We start from the raw sequence: 9,377 nt of genomic DNA on the forward strand, positions 1-9,377 counted from the left end.
AAGACCTTTTTTTAAAAAATTCCAGAAGGCATTCCAGAAGCTTGATTTTGTAGTTTCAGCTGATTTTTATTTTTACTGCATCTTTGTAAACTGCTGAGAGACTATTGTAGTTAAGCAGTTGCACAACTTGTTAAAACGAATAAGACAATAAAATCAATACATGGCGGTTTCTCGATTTCTCTTTCCCCCCATTTTAAAATTATTGGTAAGTTTGCCGCATTTGTACATCGGTTGGTGATTTATTTGTTTTTCAGACCTCAAGGGGAAAAAATGGCTAGCATTTCAGGGCACAAAAAACTGAGGAGGAAGTGCCTTTTTCAAAAGCTACCTGCATTTTGTTTTGGGAAGCGTAAACAATGTACAAAATTCCTTCTCCATCTCTGTGACTTTATGGATAACTGGCGGTGGAGCGGTTGGGGGTTCAGGGGCTTGGAGGAGGCCTTTATGATGAAAGGAGGGCATGGATTTGAGAGACGTCTTGGGTTGTGGGTGGGAGGGTGCCCCCCCAGGAGGCTAGCGAGGGAATGAAAGCAGAGGGGAGCCGGTGTTACCTGGAAGGAAGTGAACAGAGGTTGCCATTTATTTGTGTATTTATTTATTTGATGTATTTATTTCCTGCCTCTCTCCCGAGCTGGGATTCAAGGCAGCTTTTTAAAAGCACCATTGTCAAATACAAAGTAATAAAAACAAACTAGTAAAAAAAATGGTTAAAATGCAATGAAATGCATTTCGAATCATCATTACAATTTGTTGTCGTCGTTTAGTCGTGTCCGACTCTTTGTGACCCCATGGACCAGAGCACGCCAGGCACGCCTGTCTTCCACTGCCTCCTGCAGTTTGGTCAAACTCATGCTGGTAGCTTCGAGAACACTGTCCAACCATCTCGTCCTCTGTCGTCCCCTTCTCCTTGTGCCCTCCATCTTTCCCAACATCAGGGTCTTTTCCAGGGAGTCTTCTCTTCTCATGAGGTGGCCAGAGTATTGGCCTCAGCTTCAGGATCTGTCCTTCCAGTGAGCACTCAGGGCTGATTTCCTTCAGAATGGAGAGGTTTAATCTTCTTGCAGTCCATGGGACTCTCAAGACTCTCCTCCAGCACCATAATTCAAAAGCATCAATTCTTCGGCGATCAGCCTTCTTTATGGTCCAGCGCTCACTTCCATATATCACTATTGGGAAAACCATAGCTTTAACTATACGGACCTTTGTTGGCAAGGTGATGTCTCTGCTTTTTAAGATGCTGTCTAGGTTTGTCATTGCTTTTCTCCCAAGAAGCAGGCGTTTTTTAATTTCGTGGCTGCTGTCACCATCTGCAGTGATCATTACAATACCTGATAGCAATTGGAGGGTGGGGGGTTTACATGTTTTCCATGTGGAAGTTCCCAGATCCTAAGAGGCTCAGGTAGCAGATGGCAGGAAGACCTTTTTGTGAGGCTCTAGAGAGCTGCTGCCAGATGGGGGAGTCAGGATTGGGCTAGATCAGCCTTCTCCAACCTTGTGCTCTCTAAATGTTGTTGGACTCCAAAGTCCTGTCAGCCCCAAGTAGCATGGCCAGTGATTGGGGTGATGAGAGTGGTGTCCAACTACATCTGGAGGGAAACAGGTTGAGGAAGGCTGGGCTAGATGGATAAATAGTGGTGTGATAGGTCAGGGCGTTTGGCTGTTAACCAGAAGGTTGGTGGTTCGAGCCCACCCAGAGACTGCTGTGGCCAAGATTCCTACATTGCATGGGATTGGACTAGATGACCCTTGGGAGCTTTCCAATTCTACAATTCTATGGTTCTATGAAATCACTTTCTAATGACCTTTACTTCTTAAAAAAACCTGGAGCTGTCCTTTTATCAGCAGTTGAGCTTCAGGAGTTACCAGGTGGTGACACTGCACTCCGTGTCATGGAAAGCTTCACCTGCTCATTTTTGCCACTCAAAACTCTTCTAGGATGGAGGAGAAGACTAAGGGAGCTGCGGGGTGGCAGGGATCTTCTGCAACTGTGTAGGATTGCCCTATGTCCAGAAGCAGGAAGTGCTTTTTTGGGGTGGCGGAGTGTGTGTAATCCCCCCCCAAAAAAGCTTATCAACTCTTGTGTCCAGAATTTTACTTCTTGGAATATGGCAACCCTATGATAGCAGCAAGACTTACTGAGAAGAGCTGCTGGACTCACTAGACCTGGCAATACTGAGCAGCCCTGTTTCTTCTAATATAGAGTTAACTTCCATTACTCCATGTGATTTATTGCTAGCCCACTCCTGATACAGATACAGAGTCCCAAGGGCTGGATCCAAGGGGTTACATTTGGCTCCTGGGCCCAGCTCTGCCTTACCATTATGAAGGTCCTAATATTCAGCCAAAATCTGTTTCCCTAAAATTTCCACCTATTAGTTCTAGCCCTGCCTTCCAGAGCAACAAAGCCTGCTCCATCTTTGGAACATATGTAACTGGGATGAGAGTGTAGCATCCATAACCACAAGCTCTTCGCAGAGAAATCTGGTCATTGAAAGGCAGGCTATACATTCCATGGACTGCAAGAAGATCAAAACAATCCATTCTTAAGGAAATCAGCCTTGAGTGCTCACTGGAAGGACAGATCGTGAAGCTGAGGCTCCAATACTTTGGCCACCTCGTGAGAAGAGAAGATTCCCTGGAAAAGACCTTTATGTTGGGAAAGATTGAAGGGACAAGGAGAAGGGATGGCAGAGGACAAGGTGGTTGGACAGTGTTCTCGAAGCTACTAACATGAGTTTGACTAAACTGCGGGAGGCAGTGGAAGACAGGAGTGCCTGGTGTGCTCTGGTCCATGGGGTCACGAAGAGTCAGACACGACTAAATGACTAAACAACAACAAATACATTCCAGGAACAGAACAAATAAATATGACTAGATGAAAGCTACAGAAAAGCACCTTGGGTTCACAGAAAAATATCCCCTGCATATAGAAAGATAGTACATCAGGGAAATGGTTAGGTTCCAGCCTGTCTCCTTGATGTGCTACTTTTCTATGCAGATGGTTTGTTTTTGACGACGTTGCCAAACCTGTGATCTCCCACCTGCAATAGTTGGAAGAGTACAAAACAATCTTGCCTTGTCATCTGCAGGAACTAGCTCTTAGATAATACCAACGCACCAACCACCAGCCAATTCCACTTTCCCAGTCTGCAGAGATTTTACCTTCCTCCTTAGCTAAGAAACGTGGCTAAGGGAGCGCAGGCACATCAAAGGCCTGGAAAAAATATCATCAATGGCACCTCCAAGCTATTGTGCCTATCAGGCAGAGAGATAACCATCAGGAATAATAAGATGCTGCACACAGAGGTTGCACAAACAGCGAGCTGAAGCAACCTTATAAAAATGCATCTGCTGGACTGGGCTTGTCCCTTGCTTGGAGGCCACCAAAGCTTCCACAGAATTATCTTCAGAATGAGCTTGCAGCACTTGGAACACGGTGGCAAGAACTCCAGCATGCAAGGGGAATCTTTCCCACTGTTGCACACAAAGCAAGAAGCACAAAATCGCAATGTATTCGCTGCTATTATTTGGAGAAGGAAGCTGGAATCCAAAGAGAGGCCTTATGTGCAGGATCGCCAGGTGTCTCTGGGGATGACCTGAACTTTCAGGGCTGTAGGCTGCATTCCTATATCCAGTACCTGGGAGAAACACCCACTGGGCTTACTTAACGTAAGCAGGGGAGGATGAATCTCAATTTTGGTTTCTCTCATTTATCACCTCTCCAACTCACCACATTTCCACAACCATTTGCAATTTTCATACAAAAACAAGCGCTCATGAAATTCAACAGCACTTTGCTGCCAATTTCTCCCACGATACAGAAGTTTGTGGGCAATGTTACCTCATATATGCATGTGCAGAGCACTTTTCCCAAACGTAATGCATTTTTGTATGTTATTTTGACAAATATATGCATTTTATGAGTAACTTTACCCCAGTATATGCATTTTGTACACATTATTTGGCCGGAGAACTGCCTTGCAATATTCAGGAAAGTGTTTTTAAGACCGGTTGGATGGCCATCTATCATGTATTATCTAGTTGAGATTCCTGCATTGCAGGGGGTTGGACTAGATAACTCTTGTGGTCCCTTCTAACTCTACAGTTCTATGATTCTATTAAATTTGCCATCCAAGACTGGATTGGGAATTTTAGGCAGGTCTTTATTTTGTTTAGCTCTTACTTAAAAGCTGCCTTTCCAACCCTCTCCACAGCTCCCTGGGGGAGAATAAATGGCCGTTAAACCAGTTTAAATCTGTAATGTAGACCATGACCCTCAACTGCTGAGGTTCTCCATGAACGTTTCTTGGCCTATTCACAGTAGTCCTGCTCATCTGATATCCTGCTTCCACTTGTGGCATTCTTCCAGTGGAAATCAGGAGGTGAGGAAGCTACTGTAGCCTTCCAGACTCTACCAGACTCTGTGGACTGTACGTCCCATCAGCCTCAGTCAGCATGGCCAATGTCCATGGGTGATAGGATATGTAGTCCGGACAGCATTATCTGGTGGGCCACAAGTTCCCCATCCCTGACTTAGACGAAGCAGCAGGTAAGCCTGAGAAGAGAAAGACAGTGTGATGAGCATGTTGCCATGTCAACAACTTAATACTCTGTGCTTTAATTATTGATTGACTCATGCTCCTCTAGGATATAATGCAAGCATTAACAGCACACCACAAAGGCTTCGGAACAGAATGTCCTGTGTCATCCAAAGGTGTGGCAGGTTCTCCAAACAGAAAGAGATCTAAAGGGCGGTGCTTAAGGCAACTTGGCAATTTGACATGGAGGAGGTCAGGATGTCCCGTCCCTCCAGAAAAATCTGGAACACTTCTTGCTTCCTTTAAAATTGCAGTGGCAGCTTCCCTCGGCAGGACACTCCAATTTTTGCCTCAGCCAATTTTATTTATTTTGAGATAGAGAGAGAGAGAGAGAGAGAGAGAGAGAGAGAGAGAGATCATACTCTCATACACATAGAAAGGCAGCATACAGTATATAAATGTTACCATCACAAAACAGTGCAATATTAAATAAACAGTGGCTGATAGGCAAGACGAGTCATCCTCACAGCCCTTGAAATTGACTGAAGCCCATTGGTTTCAATGGACCTACTTGGAGTATGACTAAAACTGCGTATCACCCATTGTTTATTTAATATCACACAGTATAAATAAGATTTTATACATAACTAATAGCTGTTAAAACAGACAGCAGATAAATAATTTCTTAATTGTTATTTTTGCTTCTGCTTCCACCCCCCCCCAAAAAAAGACTTGAAATTTTAGTTTAGGCAAAATTTGATAGCGATTCATTCCAGTAAATGGGTTTGCCATTCAGGGGAGTGTAATTATTATGAGAGAAATTATAAAATACTTTCCTATCAAATCAATCCCCAATTATTCTAAGACATGGGTAGGCAAACTAAGGCCCGGGGGCCGGATCCGGCCCAATCGCCTTCTAAATCTGGCCCACGGGTTGTCCGGGAATCAGTGTGTTTTCACATGAATAGAATGTGTCCTTTTATTTAAAATGCATCTCTGGGTTATTTGTGGGGCCTGCCTGGTGTTTTTACATGAATAGAATGTGTGCTTTTATTTAAAATTCATCTCTGGGTTATTTGTGGGGCCTGCCTGGTGTTTTTACATGAGTAGAATGACTGCTTTTATTTAAAATGCATCTCTGGTTATTTGTGGGGCATAGGAATTCGTTCTCCCCCCCCCCAAAAAAAAATAGTCTGGCCCCCCACAAAGTCTGAGGGACAGTGGGCAAACCTGCCCCCTGCTGAAAAAGTTTGCTGACGCCTGTTCTTAGATGACCAGGTGTAATTCAGTGACGTTGTGTCATAATAACACAAACAATGCTTTTTTTGTGACAGTATTCACCAGTACAGAAAACAGTCGCCTCTTGTTTCTTGTCTATGGCAGCCATTTTGTGCTGGCACTCACAGCACTTGTATCAAGATACAAGTTCTGGAACCTCATTGTTGTATTATTTTTACCAAAGAAAAAGCACTGGGCACAAGAAACATCACACACCCCAGAATCCCTTGAGGGTCATCTTAGTCAAACCTTTCATTGGTGCAGAGATAGAATAGCTTGCAACAGACAGCTCTCCAGCCTCCATAGTCGAATTGCTCTTACCATCAAAATGTTTCTCATATCACTCAGCCAAAATCTGCAATCTTGCATCCTTTCAGAACACCCTATGCTTTTGCATTTCAAGACGTGGGGTTTCCATATTTTGAAGAGCAAAAAACAGGAGACATTTGCCAACTTCTACGTTTAACTATGGGTAGCTATGACAACGCTCTCCATGAAAAAGAGGACGTGTCCTGGAAAAAGAGGACATATGGCAACCCAGGCTGTGGTAGTAATATGGGAGCTCCCATGTGACCTTGTTTTGTTGTGCATTCATTCTGATTTGCTTGCAGGGAGATTACACAAAGCTGGCAAAAGCGTGGCATAAAATAGCACAAACAAATGCCAGGGAGTAAGGATGCAATCCCAACCCTGTTTACTTGGGAGTAAAACCCATTGAAATCAATTGGGCTTACTTCTGAGTAAACATGGAATAAGGTTGTAAGTCATTCACTCAGATGAGGTTTAGTAGGATATAATACAGTCATAAAGAAGGACCATAAAGAAGGCTGATCGCTGAAGAATTGATGCTTTTGAATTATGGTGCTGGAGGAGACTCTTGAGAGTCCCATGGACTGCAAGAAGATCAAACCTCTCCATTCTGAAGGAAATCAGCCCTGAGTGAGTGCTCACTGGAAGGACAGATCCTGAAGCTGAGGCTCCAATACTTTGGCCACCTCATGAGAAGAGAAGACTCCCTGGAAAAGACCCTGATGTTGGGAAAGATGGAGGGCACAAGGAAAAGGGGAAGACAGAGGACGAGATGGTTGGACAGTGTTCTCGAAGCTACAAACATGAGTTTGACCAAACTGTGGGAGGCAGTGGAAGACAGGAGTGCCTGGCGTGCTCTGGTCCATGGGGTCACGAAGAGTCGGACATGACTAAACGACTAAACAACAACAAGAACAATACAGTCAAACCTTGGTTCCCGAACAGCTCCTTTTTGGAAAGTTTCGGCTCCCGGACGCCAAAACCCCGGAAGTAAATGCTCTGGTTTTCGAACATTTTTTGGAAGCTGAACATCCGACATGGCTTCTGCTTGAGTGCAGGAAGCTCTTGCAACCACGGCTCGGTTGTAAAATGTTTCAGAAGCCAAACAGGCTTCCGGAATGGATTACGTTCGACAACCGAGGTTTGACCGTACATGCATGTTGCTTCCCACCACCTAAAGATGGCCTGTAAAAACTTTATAGTTATTAATTGTCCTGGCCTGATAGCCACCTTTCAGCTTAATGAGCCATACTCTCCCTAGCTCTGCCACCTCTTCACCTTATATACTTAATCTCCCGAGCAAAGCGTTGTCAAGAGCCTGCTGAACCCGTCTGACTATAACGTCCGCCGTGCATCCAGCTCTGGCAGCGCTATCCTCAAAGAGTTCCAAAAGGCTAGCGAAGCATGACTTTCCTGTCCTGGATGGCAGAGCCTCACCCTAATCGGGCTGAGTGATGCCTTCGCCGGGTTCCACTTGCACTCCTTAATCTGTTAAAATACGTCCTAATACCTTCCCTACAGCTAACAGCAATGTGCAATTTTCAATGCTTAAGCTCTTTATTAAAGCAAGGCCCAAAAGGAACAAACATTAGAATTAGGGGGGGTAGGGATGAATAATTTGAGAAGTTCTGAAAACACTATGACAGATGTTTGTTCAGCTTTTTTAAAAAATACAACTAAAAGGTCGAGGCTATTGTTTCAGGCAAAGCACAGCCATCATTGTGGCTCAGATAATTTATTTGTACTTATTATAAGGGTTGTCAACGCTGTGCCCACGGGCACCAGTGTGCCTATCATTGCCTCTTGTGGCACCTACGACAAGGTCTCAGCAAATATTCCCTCAAAAAATGCATGGTGCTTGAGAGGCTGATCTTTCTGCTCAGTTCCTGTTCCTGTTGTCTCAGCCTCTTCTGCACTGAACACTCCCATGTTTCATTGGATGCCAGGATTGGACATCACCATGTCCGTGACTAATATAAGTCACTTTTCCTCACTATGGGGGATGGGCACACCCACAACATCTAGAGCAGGCATAGGTAAACTCAGCCCTCCAGCTGTTTTGGGACTACAACTCCCATCATCCCTAGCTAACAGGACCAGTGGTCAGGGATGACGGGAATTGTAGTCCCAAAACAGCTGGAGAGCCGAGTTTGCCTATGCCTGATCTAGAGGACCACAGGTCCCCGACCCTTGGGGGTAGTGATGTTGTTGTTATTGTTGTTGTTGTTGTTGTTGTTGTTGTTGTTGTTGTTCTTCTTCTTCTTCTTCTTCTTCTTCTTCTTCTTCTTCTTCTTCTTCTTCTTCTTCTTCTTCTTCTTCTTGTCATCTGCCCAAATATTCAGAAAGGGACGACATGTCAGAACCAGTACTTTTTTTTCTAAAAAAAAATGTTTAGGGGTATTCTCATTTTGACTCAAGAAAATCACCGGGAAAGGAAATGAAGCTGCCATCAGAGGTGGTAACAACGAAATTGACCAATCACTGTGCTAGATTCCAACTCCTACTTCACACATTAAACGCTCGCTTTTGTCTGAGACTCAGGAAACACTGTGACAGGAAATGAGGCCGCCATTGGGGCTAGCAATGGAACCGACGATTCACCATGCTATTTTTTTTAAAATTTAGTTTCTTCTCCCATTAGATTCACAAAATGTTTAGCGGTATGCGTACCCCCGCGTGCGATCTTTGCTGTCTTGTTTTGCTGTTTCTTCAGCTTGGAAACTTCCTTGCGTAGAGCAATTTAGAAAGTAGAAAACTAAAAGTGGAATGAAACTTGACATGTAGCAAATCACCACACACTTGCACAAAGCCCCAATTCTCCAAAACAAAGTTCAGAATTCTCCATCAAGCATTGCTCCAATGACAATTTTTATTGAGATGTGGCCCTGTGGGTTCATAAAATCCTCTCTGGAGGATTAAAAAAAAGAAAGCGAGATACAAATTTAACAGATTAGCTTTTACCAATAGACACCTGTTTAAAAGTCCCAAGTGTGGGGCTTGAGTTAGTTGCTTTCCACCCCCTCCTTCCCCTCTCCAGAAGGGACTATGATGCCAAGAGGTCACAGGTGAAATTAGTCTGAGGTTGACTGACCTATTCCCACACCTGCCCTGGGGAAGTGACAAGTGAGCAGGTGACTATCAGTATGTCACTCCCCCCCTCACCTTGTTGAGGAGGCACCAAACAGAAGTATTATAAACTCAGGGAACTACATGGCTGCCCTCCCACGAGTATGCGAGGAGCCAGGTGTATCC

The 9,377-nt window shown here is 44.4% G+C and overlaps 1 long non-coding RNA gene across 1 annotated transcript; it reads right to left on the reverse strand.

Moving 5' to 3' along the window:
- Positions 1–4,244: 4,244 nt before the first annotated feature.
- On the reverse strand, positions 4,245–6,059 carry LOC310693795. Its single transcript, XR_014519390.1, has 2 exons — positions 5,880–6,059; positions 4,245–4,555 (listed from the first exon to the last, which is right to left on the reverse strand). It is a non-coding gene; the product is annotated as an uncharacterized lncRNA (long non-coding RNA).
- Between the last annotated feature and the right edge of the window lie 3,318 nt (positions 6,060–9,377).

Source organism: Podarcis liolepis, assembly GCF_965112155.1.
Source record: "Podarcis liolepis genome assembly, chromosome: 14".
Taxonomy (NCBI): Eukaryota; Metazoa; Chordata; class Lepidosauria; order Squamata; family Lacertidae; genus Podarcis; species Podarcis liolepis.